The sequence below is a fragment of the Falco punctatus genome (assembly GCF_963210335.1).
Source record: "Falco punctatus genome assembly, chromosome: 3".
Classification (NCBI taxonomy): Eukaryota; Metazoa; Chordata; class Aves; order Falconiformes; family Falconidae; genus Falco; species Falco punctatus.
In genome coordinates, this window is record NC_137582.1 from 45625116 (window position 1) to 45650441 (window position 25326).

The 25326-nt window shown below is 39.5% G+C and overlaps 1 protein-coding gene across 10 annotated transcripts in view; it reads right to left on the reverse strand.

The window, feature by feature from the left end:
• The window catches only part of CHD7 (chromodomain helicase DNA binding protein 7), a 134069-nt gene that overhangs the window by 97628 nt on the left and 11115 nt on the right, over window positions 1-25326 (reverse strand). The window contains exon 2 of one of the 10 annotated variants that reach the window (XM_080378272.1): window positions 20288-20423. The exons of the other annotated variants lie outside the window; for them this stretch is intronic. The gene's annotated coding sequence lies outside the window, so the exon portion shown is untranslated. The remainder of the gene's footprint in view (window positions 1-20287; window positions 20424-25326) is intronic. 10 annotated transcript variants of the gene reach the window in all.

Sequence of the window (25326 nt, forward strand, 5' to 3'; positions counted from 1 at the left end):
CAGAAAGAGAATCAAATTTTCTTGTGAAAAAGTTCAGTAGGTCTCCAGTTTCTTCTCAGTGAAGAAGAAAACTAAACAGGGTGTTTTCAAGTGTGCTGCTTAATTTATATGCACTCTTAAAATGACTCCAGTGTAGTTATGCTCAGACAGACAAAGCCTTCCAGGGAAAAAATTGTCATCTGAAGTTTTAGAACAACGCATCTCACTCCCCTTCTCATCAAGATTTCGAAGAAACTGGAAGTAGTTTCCAAGTCAAAGATAATTATTGACCCAGTACCCAGAGCCACAGTCATTCAAGCTACTGCAAGCAGTAGGAGCCGCTGACATTCATCTACCACAAAATCTTTTTTACCCAACAGGAAACTCCTTGAGCTACCTTCAGTTCCCTGCAAGCTTTTCAGAGACTGATGATGAACGTGCAAGAGCAGTGCTGTGTTCATGGATAAGATGTGAAAGGAAATTTTTACTCATCTGAAAACAAACTTGGAAATTGGTTCCATTTCACGGTAGGTAGCTCCACCTCCTCTCAAAAAGCAGAGCTCTACTTAATTTTACAATAGAAAGCACTATCTTCACTGTTCCTAATGATTCACATTCCGTTTAAATTTACCTTTCAACTTACAAATCTTGCTGCAGCATCTACAGAGGACCAGAAGTTTCCAAATCCTTTTACATAAACAAACCAACCAACCAACCAGACACATTCCCAACATTGCCCTCCTCTCAAAAAAAATCAAAAATTTATTTCTATTCACTAGAAAGCTGTGAGATTAAAATTTAGTGTAGAGGGGGTTTTTTGTGGGTGGGGGGTGCTTGTTACTTTTTTTAAGTAAGAAACGCAACTAGAGTACTATTTTACAAGTGTGAGAAACAGGAAGTTTTATTTTTATAACATTTTTTCGAGTTCAGATGGCAAACTTCGTTGGACTAGCAATTTCTTTATATTGTATTTGTAAATACCTGGAAAAGTGAAACTCTGACCCATAAAATGGCTCATAAAAAAAATCCAAACACCAAGCAAAAAAACTTAAGGAGCAAAGTTCCCAGAACAACAGAATTCAGGACTCTTAAGTACTGTGTGAAGACTGCTACCATACAGTTTTGTGTAACCAGCCAAGTTTGGAGCTATTTCACTTACTATTCAGAGTCCAGTTGTCAGAACAACACCTACAACAGCTAGTGTATTATCTATGCTACAGTTCTATGCAGAAGCACTGCTAGGAAAATCTTTATTCTATCAAGGGTCAAAAACCTGCTGGTCAAAGGTGAACAAACTCAAATAGCTAAAAGTATATTCCTTTGCTTACTAACTACGTAGAGAGAGAAACTGGAACAGGTACAAAGAACTATGACGTTCCAGTGCTAAACATTTCCAATTTGTTTTACCTCTGCAAAGAAACCCTCACTCAGAATAAAACAGCTATCAAAAGACTAAAAGCATGAACTCTTATACTATGTTTTGCTTTACTTAAGCATACAGTAAGTGGCATTATTATAGCACAGACTTACATCACCTGAACCCAAGAATACAGTGCACAGCTAAGGAGAAAGCATGGATGAGGCTCTGCTAGAGATCAATTGATTTAGGAGTCACAGGAATTAGTGGCAGATGAAATGCTTATGCTGTGTAAGCAAGTATTATTTGGACTTACAGCTTAGACTCAAGTAACTTTAATTAATGATGCTTGCAAAGCAATAAAATCTAGCTCTTTGTCCCCCCAATTACATATACTATATAAAAGTAGTTATGAAAGTAGAAGTACTTAGAAGTACTTGAAAAGGCATGATGAACTGCCTGCTGCCACTAATAAAACCTCCACAGTGGGCTTTCCCGACCAAGTTTTTACAGCACCTTTGAATTTACTGTATCTGATCATAAAGCATCATCCAAAACCCTCAAACACGTAGGAGTATGACTCTTCCTTTCCTACCCCGCTCAGCACCTGAAATCCATGTACCTCTGTGTTTTCAGACAACAGTGATCCCTGCACTTAGTCTTGAAATAAAAGCAAGAAAAAAGATCACTTCAGAATAGTACAGGTTATGTCCTCAACTGAGACTGCAGCTTCAAAGCAAAGCAAGCAATGAAACACCTCAGTAACAGCCAGTCATCAGAATCAGGTCCCCCTGGACACTGTGTACTGGTGTGACAAGCTTGGATGAGAAAAAGATATTTCGGGGGGTGGGAATCTATTTGAGAAGCTTCAGCATCTTACCACTCTAAAATACATGAAGATGTAACTTGGTAAGACTGACCTTCTACCACCTGGTCTTTATAAAAACTGATAAGGAGGTTCTTTCATTCAGACTTCCCTCAAACCCAGGTCACTTCTCAGCATAATGGATGCTAACAGAAGGACTTAACGCCAACTGCACGCATCGTATCTCCGTAGCATCCAATATATTCTGTACAGCTCTGCAATTACTCAAAAACCACAAGAGAAAAATTAAGCAAAAGATATTGGGAAGAGCTTAATCAAGAGATGTCTGCAAGACAGTAGCAACAGCAACAGCTGTCAACCAGATTTTCCATCAGGGTTGTTGGCAGTTCCAGCCAGCTTCTGAGCATCCAGGTAAGCCACCTGCCACCTTCCCTTTCAAATGTACCCCTCACTAGTCAGTCATGCCTTTCATGGCAAGCTTGGGTTACAGCACAGGCTGCACTCTGAACTTACTCAAAAGCTGCTGCTACCAAAACCTAGAAGTATTTATTTAAAATAAAGATAATTTTTTTTGTCTGTCTTTTTTTTTCTCTGAGGAAGACTGCATTTGTGTCTTTGACGTGTGGCTGCTCATAAAGTAAATTTCTAGGGGCAGGCTAAGTGAAGGTTTTATTGAACAAATTCTAAGCCTCAGACTTGACAATATTGACAGCCTCTTATCAAAAAAGAGAATATCTATAGTTATACAAAACCATAAATGGCATCAGACTTATTCTTCTGATTATTCAATACCTACATTTTTAGTCATCTGCATTTATAGAAGCAGCAGTTAAGTATTGGTAACATTAAATGCTACATGGTGTACGTGCTCTAGTAACTCTTCCTGATACCTCCATATAAAACAGATTTTCTTTAGAAGGTATGGAAGATGCTATGAAACAAGGAATTTCTATATATCTATAATATTTTTATTAAATGGTAATGGAAGCATTGGGTGGAATGAAAAAAAAGAAAAAAACACCAAGAAAACCCAACAAAACCACTTCAACGTCTGTCTGCTTAAAAGGAAAATTTCCCCTATCCTTTAAGGATCTTAAGATTGTAAGCAGCATCACATACAGGAGGGATTACTAAATTTTTTCACAACATCAAGATGCTCTACTAAATTACTTTTTCTGTCTACATTAAATGTGTAATTGATTTTAGTTCATTTAAACCAGGAGAGTCAGCTCCATGCTATCAGCCTGGTCCACAAATAGCCCTTGCTGATAATCTGGGAATTTGAGATTATTGAAATGGCCACAACATACTACTTTACCTGAGAACGTACAGTTAATTTTTTGTGTCTTACACCCATTCCTTATGTCTTCTCCACAACAGGGACAAAATTCTCACACCTTCTCAAACACTGAATGAATTAACTGCATTGAAGGAAAAGTTACTTTACAGGTAAGGTCCAGAACAGTACCCTAAAAGCTGCCTTTTCCAGGGCCAGAGCCAACTAAAACAAGTTTAAAGACAGTTTCATTTGAGAGGCACGGAGGGAGGAAGTATACATCAACAAGGCAGTGATGCAAGGAACATCTACAAGATAGAAATCTATGTAGCGCCTCTATTTCAAACCTATGATAGCAATATAGTCCAATCATTTACACTTTGTTGGAAAAGCAGTGTCCATCTGTTATTTCACAAAAGATGTAACACCTTTTATAATAACCGATACAAATGAAATGTGGCTACAGAACACACTGAAATCTTTTCACAGTTTTGAGAACTAGACTGGAGATTTCAGTGCTTACCACAAACTTCACATTTCACTGGAGCCAGGAGACTGTCCAGTCTCCCCTACTTCTTTTTGACCGAGGCATCTGCAGCTTCAACCAAATTCAAACCCAGACAACTGCTAATTCACCCATTTAAATTAATTTCCCATTTCTGCTGCACAATACAGTAGCTACTTAACCTGAAAGCCTTGCAGCTAGATAGACTAGCATACTAAATAGCCTAACTCTTTAACCCATCAGCAGACACTCCACTCTGTTGTTCCCAAACTGCAGAAATCACAAGCTGGATTCTGCTTGATCCTGACCTCACATCTTCCCTAGTAATACTCCAAGTGCAGAAGACAGGGTAGGGAAGCTTCTTTCCAAAACACAGCAGAGCCTCTTACCTGACATCTCCACACCCTTTCTCATTGCTCAGCTGAACTGCTTAACTATTAACAACATAACAGCTGCTCACAACTGAGCACACAACTGGTGATGCTGAGTCGCACAACTGTTATCCATCAATATAACCACTCCTGTTTCATGGAGTCCTCTCCTTCTTGGTCACAGTTTCATTCACTCCATGTTCTTCAAAAAGGCTACACATCCCGTGGGCATGGAGCCTCTCTTCTCACTCTGCACATAAAAATGTGTGGCAGCTGTACTGACAGTCATGCACTTGCATAGAAAACCATCCAGAAGCATATTACATCTCTGATAATGCATTACATCTATTGTCCCAAAAGGCAAACACAATTGCTCCTATCAGCAACTCTATTACAATATTTTTTTCTCCATTATCAATTTCTGCCAACATCAAGCTAATAAATGCATGATCCCCAGTTAGAAATTGGTGGTTAAGTTACATATACCATATTAGCTGGGATCTGAGGAGAGAGGGGGGCTAATTTGAGAAATACATAGAAACCTTGCTTTCAGGAGAATGAGCATTAGCACTTTTAATGTGCTCTGGGATTTCAAGTTTAATGTATGAACCACTTAAAAAAAATATAAATCACTTTACAGAAAATTTCAACTGGTTGCCTAACACCCATCTCCTAAGTGACTATCATCAAAACACAACCATAACACAAGTGATGAACTGATACTAAAACCCTTCAGTGAGATCACAGAAGTCCTCAAAAAACAGCCCCAGTTGTGAGAGCGCACTTCTCCCACATGCTGAGTAGTAGTCAGGTTCAAGAAACAAAAGCTTTGTTCAATTACGAAAGCGGATGGTAGGTATGTTTCTCATTTACACGTACAATTTTGAAATCCAAACCAATCTGACAGTGTCTAAACAGATTTTAAAGCAAAAAATTAGTACTTCCAAAAGGAAGAAGAAAGGGAAGCTACTCACTCACTGGGACAACTTGACTAGTAAGAGACCTCAGCCTGACAATATCATATGCTTCAGCAGGAGTAATTAATGAAATTTTGCAGGGCTTCTGCCCACCGGCAAGTCAAATTGGTTACAATTCTTCAGATATAAAGTGGGCATTTCGTTGTTCACCTATTTTACTTTGCAGGGATACTTCTCAGTTGCATGCCTGCATTGCCACCATCTCTGCTGCTGTTGGTAACTTACTAGTATCACTCAAGAGAGAGCAACAGCCCGGCAGTCTGTGAAAGGGATAATCTAAGCGACTGCAGGATGGAAGAAGTGCTAAAGACAAGAGCAGCCTAGAATAGCAGTCTGAAGATGGGCAGCAGGCATCTGCCTGCCAAAAGAGAAGACACCTCACAGGGTAAAGTTCCACAGTTCCTGGGCCAAGACAGCAATGGCCACTCCAAGGTTTCTTAACACTTCCCTTGGCTCCCTGCTACTTCTTACTAGCTGCAAATTTTTGTCTTCAAAGATAAGGCTTCAGCTATTTCTCTCACTGTCTGCTGTAAGTTAACATTTAGCATCGCTGTACATCATTGCCAAGCCCATCACAGATCGAAGCATGGCACTCCTCCCAGGGCGAGGGGCAGCTGCCATGTAGGGTAGGTCTACAACATCGCATACGCAACTAAGATGAGTAAACATGCTCATCACAAATAAATTAAAATTCACCTAATGAAGTTTTTCAAGATATCAGAAGTGCATGTCTTGCATGCCAAGTTTCTGAGAGAAAAAGAAAATAAGCACGTGAGCCATTTTCTACAAAACCACAACCCCCTGATTCCCCGGGTCAGCCCAGCGTCTGGTCCTTCAGCAGTTTACTCAGCTCGGCAGATGAGGAAACAGTCACACCAGAAGGGCCTGTAACAGATGGAAACCAGAGCAGCTGGAGAGCAGGGAAATGTCTGCGCCGACATGGGGCGAGGGGGTGGGGTGGGGGCAGAAAGCCCATCCCTGCTCCTGAGCTTTAAAGCTGCGTGCAGCCATCACACTGTACTGCAAACTCAGCCCACAGATCTGCTGGGGAGAAAGTTGAAGGAAGCAGTACGTGGCCGGATGATTTAGTGCTTCCCAGACTTCTCATCAAGACAGCAACACTGAGCCATGCAGCACAGACCTGCAAGCACTGGGTGAGAGCTCCTCAGAAGAGCAGGAGGTAGCAGAAAAGGGCAAGCTGGGCATTCGTCTTCATGAAAAGCACAGCAGATGAAGAACTGCTGGCTTGAGAGAGCCTAGAACTGGAATGGTGAGGACAGAAACAAAATTACATATGCATACTGGAGAAACGAGTAAGGAAACAGCGGATGAATTAAGATCAAAACAAGTCAAGGTTTGAGGGATGCTTTCTTTCCCCCCTCCTCCTTTTTTAAGAAAGAGATATTACAGAACCAAAGCACCACGGAAATACAATTTTAAAGAAAAAACAAACATGGTAAATGAGAAAGAATAAAAACTGAAGAAAAACCTGACATATGGTACAATTATCCACCACTGTTCAGACTCACAGCTTTACAACACCTGCGCAGTTAATAACCATATTAAGTCATACATGATGTCACCAGTATTTCCTTCCTCAACTTAGTTAACTATTAGGGAAATACATCTAACAGGAGTTTCTACACTTTTGGAAATACAACCGACTCTCCGTGATTAAGATGCCCACCCCCTGGCACAGTTTGGACGGCAGCCTACCCGCAGTTCCCAGATAAGGGAAATGGACCAAGCCCTGTGAGGGAAACAGAGCCACTAAGCAGAGGTACAAGAAAAGCAGGCGTAGGGTTTTGTTCTTGTTTGTTTCTTTTAATCCTGGTTGGAACTACCTTCTGCAATCCTTTTGGCTCCTCAAGACAGGAGACAAGAAACTAAACTGATCAACGCGTAAGACGGAAGTCCTCATACGAGAGCAGCAGATTACAGTGTTAACCCAGATAACGCAAACAAGGTCATTCAATGCTTGGAAAAGGCTCACAGAAATACTCCATTATATTATATATATATAACTGTTCTTTACCCAGCCTGCCATGTAGAATTAGACTTTGAACATCGATTTTCAGCAGCTGTGAGCAAGTGCAAAATTGACAGCACAGCAGAAAGTTTTCATGACAATTTTTCCTCATTAGTTATTCCTGTTCCTAACCACAAACAAGATGCTTTTGTTCTACTGTTTAAACTCAACATCTCAAGAAAATGTTCAGGTACACCCTGACACTAGAGGTAAGCTGATCTAAACATCAGTTGCCATCAGATCACCACCACAGGGGCAGCTGAACAGCAGTGACAGCACAAGGGAAGAAACAAGAATGGTACAGCTGATTTCAAGCAGCACAACCCATTGGATCAGTTTATTACTGTACCACTCATTCCAACTGCCTTCAGGCCATGGCCAGGTGGCTCAACACCTTAACCTGAAAAGCACAGCCTTAAAACAAGCCAGAGATTTGCTGTATAGAAAGAGCATGAGAAACCAGTGCCTGCTGGTATGACTTCCAGAGGAAAAACAAAAAAGAAATTCTCATTTGATCAAATACGTGAAAAAATATTTTGCATCTAACTGATCAAACACACAATCAAATCAACACCGAATACTACACAAAGCATACAAAATCTTGCAGTTACCGCTAGCTACTCCTGCTGGCAGGAAGGGAAGACTGCCGACTTGCAGTTATTTCATACCAACGTACTACTCTAGTGAAGGATGTGCAAATATTCTGTGATCTGGCGCTAGAATTTCTTTTAGACAAGAAATGTTATATCTCAGTGTGATTTAGGAAAATAAAGGCCATTTGTGAATACTAAAGATATTTGTCAAGAGAGTCAAAAGAACAGGTTTTAGTTAAGAATTCCAAAAGCAATTAATTCATGGTGCTCAGAGGAGTGCCTCCAGCAGTTCAAGCCAAGCACACGCACAGTCCCTCAATGAATGGCTGTGAGGGATAAACATGCTACTTGAAGGGAGGATATTTCATCTGCATCCATTCAACACCTAGGAAGCCTTCTAGACACAAAGAGGTAAAACTTTCTTAGATTTCTCATAACGCTTTCCCTGCTCACATTGTACTCACTTGCAGACTTCTCCAAATCCCAGTACTAAAAGTCCATTAACATAAGATTAAGTTTTACATATTCTTTTTTAAAAAACATATTCACCACAAGAATTTTTAAATATATCCCACTATTTGAAACACTTTTGTTCCAAGAGCTGACCATTACAGACTATTTTCTAGATATGGCAGGACAAATTCCTTGCTGTCTGAGAGTTTCCATGGTAATAAAAGTCCCCTTTAAACACATTCACGGTGGTTTGGGCAGGCCAAACAGGCAGCCTTTGTACTGAAAAGCTCCCTCTTTGTACTCCTCTGTGCTGATCCTGCACAAACTACCGTAAAAGTGTATTTTAGTGGAGGCAGAGTAAAACTAAGGCTCACATCGGTTTCACACGACAACTGTTTATTCCACAGCACAGATACAATCCTCTGGAAGATTCCCTTCGCAACGAATTTCTAGTGGTTGGAGAAAGCAAGCTACAGGGCAGTCTACGGCATGTTTCAAGCCGACCTAACCCAAGCAACTTTGCCACTTATACCATTAAAAAAAGATGAACTGCAGTGCCCATCCTCCCCACCCCACCACCACCCCCCGCCCCGTGGTCTCATTGCTATTTGAAGATGGAGTATTTACATCAGTGCATGCATCTCTAGTTAACTAAGGGTAGTCTTAACTGATACCTCCAAGTTAGTATGTAGGCCTGCCGTGGAAAGGGACTAGGAAAATGACCTAATGGGTGGTTCAAATTGCTGTTTGGAGGAATATACAGAAACAAAAAATGTTTTGGGGATGTTCAGCAAAGCATCTCCCTTTAAATTTCTATCTATTCACGTTTGTACTCTGACACCTTTAAGTACTAGCACAAATTTTGGCACATTTAGGTCTTGCTACAAGTGAAGCGGTTTTGTTTTGGGAGTTTACATTTCAGTAAATCTCACAGTATTTCAGATTTAGAAAGACTTCTTTTCCACTGCCACTACAGCAGATCTACAGAAGTGGAACCAACTCTCCAGGCAATGGATTCTCTTAAAGAACTAAATCATTAAGCCTAAGCATACAACTTTAATTCACCAAGAAAGATTTCAGACATCCCTTAGATTTTTTCTTTTGTTAGCTTTTGAAAATGTCTATGATTTTATTTTGGATTTAATTTTCATTTCATTTAGATACTACCAGATCAAGTTTGTTAACTAAAGTTTTCAAACCCCGTATTTTCAGACATGTCCATAAGATTCTGAAGTGCAGCTCAGTTCCTAAGCCAGTATTTCTTTGCTTACAATAAAACAAGGAAGAGAAAAATTAAGCATGTAACTTCCATAGTGAGCTTTTCCTCAGTGCTGCTGGCTGTTCAAATTTGGGGTTGTTTTTTTTCTTCTACCTTATCTAGTGGAAATTTCAGTATAGCACAGACTCTCATTCAGGCTTCTGAGAAAACATACGAAGAAAGAAGCAAGAACAGCAGGAATAGCTCTGAGAAATCAACATAATGCTTCCCATCTCAACTGTTTCAAAACACCCCTCACTTGCACACCCCATTTCTCAACTCCTGCTCTGCCATGTAGCTCATTTCCTATTGGGTGCCTCTGCTCCTGAGAGGTCCGATCTTGAGTGCGGACTCTTCCTTGCTTCCCAAGGATCGAAGCTATTGGTATGGAAAGCTCAAGATGAGTGAAAAAAACGCGAAAAAAGCCCTGGTCTTCTGATCGCTTTCACAAGCATAAGAATTAAAATACTTGATATTTGTCAGATCTAATTTAGAGGCATTTAAGTTTCCTTTTTGGCAATAGAGGAAACAGCCTCAAAATTGGAGCAAGTTTAAAATTGTGGGAGGCAGTCCAGTTAACATTTAAGACAAGCAGATCAAATAGAAAGGAAAGGTTTGAGAAAGGCACGTTGTGCAGAATTGTTTGGACCCACAAACCAAGCTATAGCTCTAACTTTCTGGAGAAGCTTTTTTCAGTGGGCAGGTTTTAAGAACAGGACCAGAGCAAGTACAAGAAAAATCAGAAGACAACAAAGTATTCACGAAAAGCCTCTCAAAATAACAGGTCTGGTAATTCACTGACTACTTGAAACTGAAAAATTATTGTTTTAGCTGAAGCAAAAGCTAACAGCATTTATTTTTTTCCAATACAAAATTTCAACTCAGGAAAAGAAACTGAACAGAATTTGTTTTGGTTGCCAGCAAAACCTGGTCTATCGCTTTCGTTGAAACTAGTCCAATTTAAACAAACATCAATGTAACATCCCACATTTCTCATGCTAGCAAATCTTATTAAGAATACTTTCCACCAACACATGGTATTGCTCAGTTATTAACAACAACAACAAAAAAAATCTTAGGATCATTTGTAGTAAATCCGTCTACTTTAAGCAATCTAGCTATGAATCTATCTCCTTAAACAGATGCAACATGTTAGATGATTTTCACTGTAGGTTGTAATATTTCCAAGTATGTTTAAATTGCCCTCAAATTATGCTTTATCAAGCTACCATGCTGACTGTAAGATAACTGAATATAATCAGAAAAGGTAAACTGTAGCCCCTATGTCTTATGCACCCACTTCTTAAAATCAGAGTCACAGTACAGCAAAGATTTCATTACCACCCTGTTCTGACAGAAACCAATATTAATTATTATTTGAATTAACCTTTGAGCCATAGTTTTCATCAGTACTCAGTAAAGACACGGACAATTTCTAATTACATTCTACTCTCATTATAAGTCACTAGGCTGTAAAGCTGTATCTGACAAGACTGCTATACTTGGCCTTGAAATGCTTTGGACTTCACTATAAATCTTTCAGAAACATCTAAGAACTCACTGAATACAAGAGCTATCACACAGAATGCTTCTCCAACAATTTAGAAGTGTTTTTAAAGGAATACCAACTGTGATGTCACTGAATTGCAACATTATTGCTGAAGGAAAATAACCAGTGTCTATCACTTAGCATCATCACATAGATGATCTTTTACCTAAAGTTATATGTAGTGGATCCACTCAGTCTATCAAGTGCAATTATGCAGCCATCATCAACTGAATCATAATTATACTCAACAAATATTAAAAAATATACAGACCGACAAAAATCCGATTCTAAAGCTTACAGCAAATATCTACATCATAGGATATTCTTACTACAGACAAGAGACAGATATTTTATCTGCTGAAGACTTATTAGTTCTCTAGTAGGAAATGTGGATTTCCAAGGTCATAAATGAAGAATAACCTGTAATTAATATACAAAAATTAGTGCAAGAGGACAATTTTTCTTTTGTAATTTTTCTGCTTTACCTCACATAATCACTTTGCTGCGGTCAGTTAGCTAGCCAACAAAAAATGAATTATACACATGGATACAGGGAAAGTGAACGCCATTCTAGAGAACAGGTTTCTACCCCTGACTATGCCAAATCTCTTGAACGAACAAATTAAACTTCTAAAAGAGTGATTTCTGGCTCTGTAACCCGAGCCTCATTTTCACAACTTCACAAAGCTCACATCTATGACTAACTCCAAATGTTCAATCTCTGAGCAAAAGACAAGTTTTATTTGAAGGAACACCAGAGGCTGGGATCTATCAGGTTTCAAAACCAGAACTTGACTTAGCTGCTGACTCAAGACATATTTCAAGGTATCATTTTTAACTTTCCACCATTGAAAATACCTGTATCTTAAAACAGAAGCCCGAGTATCAAATCAGTTTAATTCCAGTGAATGACATTTCACGTTACAGAAATGTCTTGACTTCAACTAAGATGCACAACAGATACAATTTTAAATATTGTTCATCTCCAAAAAAAAACAAACCAACAAATGGCCTTTCCTTCACAGATCATTTTATGGATGTGTTAGTTACACACAAGATCAAGTTACTAATTTCACAAAGATTTTAAAGAGGTATTACAAGACCAAAGGAAACCCAATATAAAGTTTGGACTTGTTAACACAGAAAATGCCAGTTGTACATGTATTTAAACATATTATGGATTCTATCAGTTAATGCACAACCGCTTTGTAATCACATTGGGCAAATGATGGTCCATGACCAGAAGAATAGCTAGATACAATCAGATTTATCACAAGACAGACTATGCTAACAGAATCCTTATCTCTTCATTTTTGGGAGAGGCTACAGATGATGGATGGGACTTCAGTCTATAAAAATGCAAAGCGTTTGTAACGTTGGTGTCAACAGTGTTACCAATTCTAAATATGCATCCATTTAAACACAGAAGTTGTATTTTTCCTTCCAAGCCAGGTGACTAAGACTACTGTCTTAAATTACATTCCCATAATCTGAAGCTATCCAGATCCTTCACCTTAACGCTCCAACTTGTGTGACCACTCAAAAAAGCAAGAGTGGGCAATACTGTTTGTTGCTCATTTTCCTTGCAGTTGCATGCTTTTCAGAAGTTACCCCAAATTTACATCTTCCTTGTATTACAGTAGTATCTACCTGAATATTCAGATAAGCATCTTCCTTTTATACCTGATACATTAAATGTCTGGATTATTCTCCCACTCTTCCAGCTAAAACCATATAACTGGTAGTTTGACTATTTATTTTGTAGACATAGAAGTGTAAAAGGGGAAGAAGAGAGGAAAGAAACAGCACCATTCTTAACCATGCAAAAACTGTGCTTAAATAGAAACAAATAATTTATTTCCTTGCACTTATCCTTATCTACCTCATTAATAAGAAAATGAGGCTGAGTGATGGGCAAATGTAAATCTACTCACGCTCCAATCACATGCCTGTCTGACTCAGATCAATAATCACACAGGGGGAAAAGGTGGCATCAGAACCACAGCAGGATAGTTTGTCTTTATGAACACTTTAAAGTACTTTCCACAAAATTTCCAAGAGCTTGCTGTTGTAGTTAACTCAGGATGAGCCCTAACGCCCTATTAAACTTCAGGGTAGACCAGAAGGAACAAATATGTATCCAAGCCTTTGAAAAAGCAAGGAACACTGACAACTTACTGTCAAAGAGTCAGTTTTGATTTATCCTACAACAAACACTATGCTGGGACTCTATTCTGCTAGGGCATAACTGCTCCATAAATCCTCTAAAAGAGGTATGTGCAACCCAAAGCACATGATTTCATTTCATACTATTAATCAACACACATGCCTTTTCAATTAAAAATAAGATAATACTAACAAGATCATTAAATCATCAACACCAAACACACCCATAAGACTCCTTTGGCCTCCAGAAAGGCTGTCCTGCCTTTCAGTTTGGTATCTTTTTGCGTATTTCAAACTGAAAACACTGAGCTTCTGACATAGTTTAATGTAAGTAAACCTAATACACAGTTGTCTTGATTTTCAGCAATTCAAAGTTACAATTTAACGAGCAATTGTCATTTGTGGTACAGCACCCAGCTACTTGGAGGTCTTTGTTAAGAACGTACTTGATGGAGCACAGCCTTTTAAAAGCCTGTTGCCAGTCCCAAAAGATGTTGCCATATTGCTGGGGGACAGGGGGGAACAAAAGTAAGATATGCCTTTGATGAGGATCACAGAAACAGAAGCAGATACCTGTAATCCATAGCTTTGCTCATGCTACTAGATTAAAACCTACTTCCCCCTCCCAGTGCACATTTAAAATCCCACGCGCATGGGGGGATAGGGGACAAGGAGTTAAGGGAGGGAACGACAGCATTATAGCACCTCGTTTTGTTTTATCAGCTATTCATAGACCATAACAAAATATTCTCCGACTGTCTTCAAGCTGTTTTTTCATATCAAATTTGCTAGCGACACTTTTAAACAAGCCTATAAGCAACGTATTCTAATAAATCAGCCTATAAAAGCCCCTATTCCCTTTAAACTGGGGCACTAAGTGACTGATAGCTTGTGATCTTCCAATAGCAGAGACACATTGTACTAATGCACAACTATGCAGCTTTCAAACCAACAACTTCCAGATTTCTCCCTCTGAATGTTACTTCAGAGAAATTCAAAACGCGTCAGTTCAGGAAGGGGTATAAAAAATGGCAAGAGCATCCCTCATTAAAGACCACCTAAGAGAATTTACCGTCTCACAACACACTGCTTTTGATTGTGTCTAGGCTGGATTAGTTTCAACCTTTGTTACTTCAAGTTCTGTTACCAACCTGTACTTTGCAGACAGAAAACCACCCTTCCACTTTACTCTAGCTGTTTTACTATTATTTGAACTAAGAAACGACCCCATCCTAGAATTCCTTGAAGCTCTTTCTTAAACCAAAAACCCGTACTTCTATACAGGTTCTTTCCCTGTTACCCTCAACAAATCTACCTGTAAGCACGTTGATTGCAATTTAACTTATTTTAAGATGACAATAAAACAAGTGAAGAGCTTATCTTGTACATACAGCACATTATCTAGACGCTGAAGTAGGTTTAATGAGAAAGTTTAAAAATTCACTTATCAAAGCACAACCGTGACTCCTCAACAACTGGAATGGGCACAAGCCTTTTGTGACACCTGCATTCTTGGTAGGAAAAAAACAAAAGAATTTTGTAAAAATTCTGTTTATTTCTAAGCATTATGAACTCATACTTACCACCTTTCAGAGCACCCATTTTGAAAATGCAACTGCTCCCTCTTTATGAGTTTGCCTGCTTTCACGACTATGGGGTCTCAAGTATTTCACGATCTTTACACAGCAGACATTTTTTCCCTTGCTGAAGTGTAAAAACTCCACAAAATAAGAGTTGATGCTGGTGCAATACTGCATGAATGCATATTACAGACTACTTTGAAAGTCCATGTAACTCTTGGAGTAGCCTCTTCTCTAACAAATTATCAAATGAAATACATTCCGTGCCTATGACTTTAGATGTACAGACTTGCTACTTCCCAAGTACTTCTCAGCTAAGCAAAGCAACACAATTCTCAAAATAAAAAAAAACAGTACTAAGTGGTTATTATTTGTGCAAATGTTTTTCTAAATATGGTACTTGCATATCTATATGTGAAGACATGAATAAACTCCTACTGTTCCACCACTGCTTCAAGCACCAAAGGTTTTTACACAGAGTGGTACTGTAGCATGTCACATACTATGATGAAACAGAGAGACCTCAGTACTAAACAATTAAATAATACACTACAGTACAGCTTTTCACATAGGAAGCCAAGAAAAAGAAAAGTTATGATTCCCATGATAACTACAGCTTGATTATAATACTGTTTTATACTGTATATTTGAACAAATGCATCAATTTACAATTGATGGGGAATTATAACTGAAGGACACAGTCATATACTTTGTGTCATTCTTAAATAAATCAGTGGCATTCAAAATAAATTTCCATGCCACTTGCACAACTTGGTAAGGTGAATGGTTTGTTTGCAAGAAAAAAAAAAAAAGAGGCTGTAAAAGCATATAAACCGTATTTATCAAACAACTCCAAAGTTAACAGTGAAGCACATAGGGCAACACTGCTGCATTTTAACTAGATTATGGACTATTTCAACATCCAACAAATTATATTCAGGATTGTCCATGTCATATTTGCCTTGACTATACCATGACTCACAGATACTGCAAATTAAATATATTAAATATATTTAAACCAATCACAGGTAAACCACAGGCTGGGGAGACTATCAGTAAGAATATTTTTCATCAGGAGGGGGATAAACCAGACAAAAAGAACTAGCAAGTAGAACTGCAAACAAAAGCTATGTTCATAAAGGGGCAAAGTAATAAAAAGTCCTCTCACAAATGCCTGGTACACGAAGCCCGCTAGAGAATCCACTGGGCTAACATATAACCAAGATAGGAAAGAAACACTCCAAGAAAATAACAAAAAAACTTAAAAGTTTTTTGCATCTGCTGTCATTGGAGAAGCCAAGGGAAGCTTTCATCTTTTTCATCTCATAAAGCCTCAGAGGTAGCTTTGGTCAAACCAAAGCAAACAGTAGCAAGTTACCAAAACAAGACAGTATTCACCCAAGAGTTCTGAAAAGCTGAAGGATAAAAATAGCCTATCCGTCCACTATACCATATAATGTCTTGGTGTCAAGCACTGCTTTCACATCAGTGGTGCATCAGTTTTGAAAAGTGGTCACACCTTTAGACCCTCAAATCAGTAGAAAATATAAGAAACAATGTTAATGGGCACACAGCTAAGTACAGGTTACAAAAGTGACACTGATGCTTTCCCACAGAAAAGTTCTGTCTCACTAATACGGGAGAATTCTTTGAAGCAATTGGTAAGTGGGCTAAGTCTGACCTAACTTGAATGACCAAAACATGCCAGCTGCTGAACAAATGTCCTCCACCAACAGTTCCTAAAGAAACTATGCTACAACAGCAAAGAGGGAAGCTCTTCACATGGATAAGTAACCGACTCAAAAGAGGGGGAAAAAAAAAAAAAAAGGGAAGTTAGGAAACCACCTGAATCTTTTCCAGACCCATGTTATTTAGCATGCACATAAAAGATCTAAAAACAGGCGGTAAGCCTTGAAGTGAGCTTGCTGATAATATTAACAAGTCCACTTTGCTAAAAACGAAAATCAACTATGCAGGAAGCAGCAGACCTTCACTTTACCCAGTGAAGGTGTAATAAAATGCAGATGACACTCAGTGTAGGTAAATAGGAGGCAATGCACCTGAGAAAATACAATCCAACTGTTTTACATACATTTTACTGAGCTCTGACCCGATTACCTCGTTGTCAAGAAAAGAGATTTGGGAGCTAGAATAAATAGATCTAAGACGACAAGATTTGTCAGAAGAGTAAACAGAATGCTAAGCATATTTAAGAAAAAAAGAAAAAAAATCCAAACACAAAACTGTATGAGAGATGAGATGCACAAGTCTATGAGGTACCTATCTGCAGTGCCAGTGTTTGCTCTGCCCACGTCCACTTCTAAAGCAAAATTACTGAAGGACCAAAAGGGGATGACAGGCATCTGAATACCCTTCAGAATCTCCAGCCTCGACAAGGGAAACCAGAGAGAGAATAAGTGAGTCTACAAAATCAGGAGCAACATGGAGCAGGTAAGTAGTGAACCATTGATCCCTTTTTCTTCTAACAAGGAAACTAGAGAACATCAAACAAAACTAGCAGGTGGTAGGTTCAAAATAAAACAAATAAAAGGAAGCAGTTCTTCATACAATGTGTACTTAAGCTGCAGAACTCATTGCCACGGTCCCAATGGAAAGCCAAGAGTTTACACAGACCAAGAAAAGACTAGATGAATTCATGCAAGAAAAATTCATTAGGTGTTACCTATCACTTTTTCCAAAGTAATTCTGAGCTGCAGAGTTGTGGAGGCTAAGGGGCTTGGCTCTGTTTCTGGACAGCCTCCACCATGGTCACTATAAAATAGGATTCTGGAGGATACAAACCTCTGGTCTCAACTGGCAGAGGTATTCTCTAGTACTAAAAAAGCAAGATTGTATTTGTAACATGGTTTTAATAGCTCTTTACAAGTATGTTACATCAATAATACACAATTTCCAGTAAATAATTTCACCTTCCTTTCATGAAGAAACTGTATGTATTTCAGTCCCTGTTATCAGTACTTCAAGAATGCAAATGAGATTACAATGTTTGAGAGGACCACAGCATGAAATGAGACAGGGACCCAAAATAGCGAGTACCAGACTGCTGAAATTCTACCTTTCCTATATAAAAGATAACCCTATTCCAACAACAAGAAATTCAAAGAGTTTATGATCTGCTTTTAACCCCTTGAGGGAGTAAAAAAAACAGGTGGATAAGGGTAGTCACAGAAATGCTGACAATACTGCAGCACAAGCAGTACTTCTCTGGGTGCTACTCAGTATCTGCAGTGCCTTTTAAGTTTGGTTTGGGAATAACTTGAAACAAAGTTGTATTATACATTGAAATTTTAGGCATACTGAACCTGTATTAAAAACTTTTTTTCCACCTTTGAAGGAGAAAGAATTAAAACCAACATTAAGTAGTGAAAAAATATTTTTTCTGATTTAAACAGCAGTTTCAAGAGATAGTATCAGCTCTAAGCACTGGCCTGAAGCTTTACTACTGTTATAAAAAAGGTACTTAAAATAACTACAACATATTTAGGTTAAGTACTTAAAGGAATTACTGGAAGACTCAATTCAATCCTCAGCTCCAATCCACAAGTCATTGTGCAACATCTTAGCTGCTGAAAACAAACCCTCCCTTTTACCTACAAGGTGGGGACCGTGCCCATCTCCCAAATTAGAGGTATGAACTTTTCCCCCGACAAACACAGAAGACACAGCAATCGCTGTTGTAAGCAGTGGCAGAACTCTGCATGTTCCAGCCTACTCCTGCTTCCTCCAATACCAGAAGGGTGCTGCTGCGACTGTGCTGAGCACACCCCAAGCTTGAAGACAGCAGCGTATGCCCAGTGCAGAACAGGCCTTCTGCTAAACCTCCACCAGACACGAGGCATCATAAGCCAATGGTTTACTTTCAAGGACTTGTAGCAATCAAAATTTTCACAGGTACAGTAAAACTCACCATAACCCCCTGATCACACCCAAGAAATTACATACCCTTGCTTAGAACCATGCAGTTCTTCAGAGAGATTATTCAGTTGTAGTTTAGTTCAGTCAAGTTAAATACTTGACTTGAGAGGGAAGAAAAAACTTACAGTAAACGTGAGTCAGAACAGCTAATAACATAGTATACTTTCTATTCTATGCTATCTAAACTCTTTCTACTTCTAAACCTAAGCTCAACATACAATAATCACAGACTGTTTGGCAGAGCTCATTCAGGAAACTGTGTAGGAAGTGGGGAAGGAGCAGGGCTTATAGTCCCTAAACTCAATACACAAAATATAATCGCTTAGAATTTACTCCTGAGAAAAATTTAAAGGAAGACATAAATTCTGAAAAATAGCAGGCTATTCAGACACAGACTCTAAACTCTTGAAACAGGTTTTTTTAAAGTGCTAAATAATAGGCCAACTCTGCTTCATGAGACCAATAGTAAGGCAAAATTAACACTTGTTAAAGAACTGTGATCATCTGATGAGAGCTGCTAGGTAAACAGCAACTATTACAAATCCCAGTATGGGAGACCTCAAATACATCATTATGAACCTGGTACGCCAGTTTGGAGTAGCACTCAGGTTCCTGGCTTCTGACCATCTGCTCAGGCCACTAGCCTTGAAAAGAAGAAAAACCACCCAAACACTCAGAGATGCATGCACTCAACAGATACTTTTGCCTTCTATCACTTCTGTGCATAATTGAAGCAAAGAGCGTCAAATTCACTCACTGGAAACGAATGTACTTTTTCTTACGGTACAGCAGAATTACGTTCTCAAAACTTCTCCTGACCTTTCAGCAAGCCTCATGCTATTGCACAGACCATGCATCAGCAACAGTCAGCATTGGCCAGTGGAAAAATACCCCTGCTGCCCCCATTCCCCCCTACCTGTTGTGGGTTTGTTTGTGGGGTTTTTGGTTGTTTTTTTTTGGGGGGGTGGGGTTGAGGCAACATAATTTCTCAGTTCCTGTTAAGCTCTTCCTGTAGCAATGCCCACCATTCCAGACACCTCCAAATTTAATCCACTGGAATAAGCGGCCTTTAAATTAAGGTGTTATAAGGTCATATAGCAAGCAAGATGATCGGATTAAAAAGGAAGTGGAGTTAAGTTAATACTGAGTCACTATTTTAAGTTCTGCGTTCAATACAACAGCATGATAGCCTTTCGAGTGTAAACCAGTCTTCAAGCAGGACAGCTAAAAGCTTTTCTATTTTTTTTTTTAATGTTTTATTTCTTTTTTGAATCTGAACATGAAATGCAGGACAAAAATTCATCAGACAGCGAAGATCTGGTCCCAGAGACAGATGTTTTACAGCTGTGCTTTGGGCTTCCTAAAGCCCATTAGAGCTAGCACATACAATTCCTAATGTAAACAAGCTGCTTTTAGTAACTACAATACTCACTCTGAACACACACAACGCTAGTCAGGGCCAACACTCCTCACACAGTTTTCACCAAAGCAGCTTGCAGGATCTTTGGTGGCTTGGGACAGAAATTGTAAGTCCCTTCTCCTGCTCCTCCCACCATCTCCTGTAGCTCCTGAAAGGGAATTTTTTTTAGATGTAAACCCCACAGAGAGGAATCTAGATGGTGCACTGCATTGGGGTTTTGTGGGTTGGCGGGATTTTTTTGGATAATTTTACTAAGTGTTTACCTTCCATTAAAGCACCAAATTAATTCCATTAATTGCCCAAATCTTGAGAAAAACAGGAAGGAAAGCTCTTCCACCTGCTAAGAAGCCCCTTTCTGTCACTGCAGGCAGTGTACACAGGTAACTTCACAAAACAGCCAGGGCTTTTCAGGAAGCAAGCAGTTTCTCATGCCATGCTCCTGCTATGCTGAACGAGTCACCTCAAGCTGGCAGGTGGCTTGAGGAGGAGCTACAGGCAGAATCCCTGATTTTTTGTTAAGTGTTCATTCCTCTGCTGAGCTAAATAGTGTAAACTGCCCATTTCTCTCTCTGGAGAACAGCAGGAGTATAGTTATTGCAGGAGTAACTAAGCAGCATCTTATTTTACTTGCAGTGAGATTTTTTTCACCAATTTTAAACAAAAGTATCTTCATTTGGCTATAAGAAAGCTTGAGACTGTGATGGGAAGTAACAGTCTTAGCCACCTACTATGATCAAGAGCTCTCACACCGCCTCAAACTAACAGGAATAATGTAGATACTTGGGATCAAACTCTGAACAACCGAATCCACTGAATTAAACATTGATTTGATAACATTTGAGGCATACAAATTGACTCAGAAGGTTGATGAACCTAATGGAGAACTTCAGGATTGCCAAAAATAATAATAATGAAAAAAAAAAAAAAAATCACACTCCCCCAGAGCAATGTACTTTCTTGTGAATAAATTGTTTTAAAGATGAAATACTTTACATTTGAAATATCAGACAAGCCATTTATACATTAGCAAATCTTTAAGGCTTTTGTTCTCCTACCTCAGGAGGAAAACCGATTTCTGGGCAGCAGATTATTAATTCTAACAAACTGTTCATAGCATGCGAGCTGTACCATCACTAAATAAACGAATTTTAATATCAATTTGAACTCAGGCCAGCACATTTTTCTTTTGGTGTCCTTTGCTTCACAGATGATTACTCTATTTCTATTTCTCCCATGAAGGTTCCCAGGCAACTGATCCAATCCACTTGCTCACTGCCACCAAAATGAAAAGATGAAAAGGCCTTGCTGCTCTCCAAGCCACCGGCCCCCCTCATCCTTAGTACCAGCTCTGGTGTTCATCAGACCCTTTTATGAGCCAGTTTGATTCATTACAACAGCAAAATGCTCTCCATTTTACAGAGTTATTTTTCTGCCATTTTAGTGAACTAAAGTGGTTCACAGAAGGACCTGACAAGCACTGCTGCTGTAACAAAGTAGCAGAGCCATGTGGTTGGGAGGAAGGGTGCAGGGGGACAAAGGCGGAGAGGAAACTTCTCCTTTCAGAACAATGTCCGGTTAAATTAGCTCACTGCATTTCTCAAACCGTACCCTGACTTACAAACGATTAGATGGACCATGAGAAGACATTCAACAGCTTTCAGCTACCTTCAAAGCTACAAAAAAAAAAATTAATCTGTTGCACAAAAAATATAATAATATGTATTTGTATACAGATTCCAGTATCATACTCCAGCATAAAAATAAAGAAGTTCATGGAAACATAATAGCAAGATAAGGATAACTCAATTAGAAGGGGAGGGTAAAGAAAGCTTGGCAGATTGCATCCTGGATTTTATTTTTTTTCCCCCATGAAAAAAGTCCCTGGGAAAGCGACCACCAACCTCAATATGCATTATGATGGAGAAAAGCTTCAAATATTTCTGATAAGCAGAAAAGAGCAATAATTTTGCCTTCCCTCCTTAAGTTGTCACCAGTATCCAAGTAAGCCTATTAGGCAAAAGCTGACGTGCCTAAGAGAAAGAATCTAGAAGGATGCAGTTGAACCAAGGAGTTGCAAGGTGTTATACCCCTGACAAGTGACAATGTGCTCTAGATGCCTAGTCCCCAGGTTTTCTGCCCAGTAATTTCTCTCCATGGATCGATTTGCCTCGTTCTGTGATGGACTGCCTACTGTGGATGTACCATTTCACTTGAAAAGCAAGAAGTGAACATGTATCAAATACATCACTCCCACAGCCAAATTGAATCGATGACAGCAGCAAACGGGACAGCTCAGCTGCTGGAGTACTTATCTTGCTATTCAAAGTTCATTGCCTACCTGGAGGCACCTCAAAACAGAAACAACCTATTTCAGAGAGCACTGAAGAGAAAAAGCACCCTGCCCCAAACAAAACACCACCATCATTACACCTTACCAAGTCAGACAAGGATTTTTCAGCCTTCCTGACCCTACCGGCTGCCTACCAAAAATCTTAATGTCGGGCAGCCACAGAGCACACCATGAATCTCTAAGTGCCACAGAGCCAGAGCTACAAAGGAAGACAGCAGCAGATCCCAGAAGCCCCACCAGGGAATAAAATCGGGCATGCAGCCTGCATCCCAGCTGGCTCTGTAATATCCGCCTCCAAGAGCCCCTACTAGTCCAGTTCCTCCCACAGCAAAAATTCACATTGCCTAACAATCCCCACACCGCACAGTCCAGTTGTGACGCTAGTCATGTGACAGTCTCAGCAGGGGAATCACACATGAACCGCTGACAAGCCAAAGGTTGACCATCCCTCATCTGGAGAGGCAGGCAGAAAGGCAGGCGTTCTGGCTTCCTTTCTTTTGGGGGAGGAGGCAGGGAAAGGGGACTGGTGGCAGAAGGAGAGAAACAGATCAAGGAGATTAGTCTTTTAAATAACTGTATTAGGGAAATTTCTTATTATGAGAATAATGGAAGCAATTCCTTCCACCTGCCATCTTTTTTGTAACAAAGGTTTTCTTCTTTAACACCTCAATATTAAGCAATATTGGGGGGGGGGGGGGGGGGGGGCAGGGGTGAGAAGTGTTAGCCTATTTCCTTGAGAACTAGCCCTCCAAGAACTCACATTAACCATAGCATTTCTCTAAATCTAACCATAATAAGTGAAAAGCCACACACAACCTCCCCCCCCCCCCTTTTTTTATTTGAGTGCAACATCAACATACTTGACTTCTAAGACTACCTGCTACAACAATTATCGGACCCAAGCTGGAAAGCATGCTTCAGTTCTAGCACTGCCTTTAACAGGCCGATTCTTCCAACAGCCATACTATTTCTATGAAACAACCCCTTCCTTCTGCAGTTCAAATCCTGTTTAAAATACAAAAGTACGTTCACGAAGCGTCGCTTCTGTAAGGGAAGGTGGCATGGGCTGGGGATTACTGCAGAAGTGTAGTAAAAGAGAAATGCAGGTGGAACTGATGCCATTTTTTCAGTAACCTCTAAGGTTACGAAAGAATTAAAGAAGCACAAAACTGCCTTCACTTACTTCTGTACAAAAAAAACCCCAACAAAATTACGATGTACCTTTGCAGAGATCAAGAAAGAGGAGGGAAGTGAAGCTGAAGCCTGCTTATTCACTTCCCCACTGACTAAAGAATGATGATTAAACTAAGGATGAGTAAAGCTGTACCCCATTCACAGAGCTAAGTGAATGCAAAGCACAGCAGACACCTCATAATGGTACTGATAAATAAAACTGAATTACACAGCAGGTCTCTCCCAGACTTACCTCCTAAGGCAATCCAGAAACCCCTATTTAACTCACTTTCTGAACGATTCCTTCCTAAATTAAGAGAGATACTAAACTGCTCACTATAAACTCTCAGTTTAATTCTTCACACTTAAAACAACTTGAGGCAAGAATTATACTCTTGCTAAGAGTCCCTGACATGACCACACCACCTTGTGAAGTCTGCAAAAACTTCCCAGGAACTAGCAATATAGTACAAGTACCTCCCAAACCAAGAACCGGAGACGACCTGCCTGCTTTTTGCCTTGCAATAAACCACCAAATCCAACAAACAGCTACTCCAGTCCAACAGCAGCACAAACCAGAGCACATTCTCCAAAAGCCACAAGACTTGCCCAGATATATGCCACACAGTTGAGACCCAGGAAGAAATACAAAATCATATTCTTAGATCTTATTTCAAGCTAACAACCACAGTTACAGCTGTTTAGGTATTTCTGATCCCACACAAACAAACAACACACATTCAAATAGAGAACTACAAGCAGCAAGTTACCTGGGATGCCAGATTCCTGGACTTCAGCTACGCTCTCCTAGCCAGGAACAGGTAGGATTTTGACAACATCTGTTATACCCTACATGACTAATTAAGATGCAAAAATTTACCAGTCTCTCACCTATGTGCAATTTTATTTCAGCCTTATCAGAGTGATTTTGGAACATCCACTAGTCCTCCTTCTATTAAGCATTAAAAACATAGTAAGTCGTATCTCCTTGGTTGTCTTATTTTCAACTTGAAGAAATATTGAACTGCTATTCTCCACAGCCAAGACCAATATGCACTTTCTTGTAAGACATTTTACCAAGTAACATTTCGGCTTTGGATTTCAATCTCCACAGCTACATCAAGAATCCTCTCTGAAGCAAGGAATATTTTCCTATAATAAGTTATCATCAGCTTGGACTCAGGGGCCGAGCACATTCGTCACAGCCACTTACTGGCTCACCCAAGTTGTTAATACTGAAGACTTTAATCGAATTTCTCCACTTCTCTCACAGAAGGGCTTGTTTCACATTTCTCCCAAAAGAGCACTACCCCCATGCTTTCTACGATGAAGACTTTTTCTCCTCATTTTGTCCTATCCCTATCTCTCAACTTCTAAAATTCCAGCTTTCAGTACAGTTTTAGTTAGTTTTTCCCTGGGTTCTCTCTCAAAGAATGACCACTATTCCTTCGCACCTAAAGACTGCCCATTTCACAAATCCTGTTTACCCTGTAAATAAATCCACAAGCTTCCTATTTTAAGATCCAGG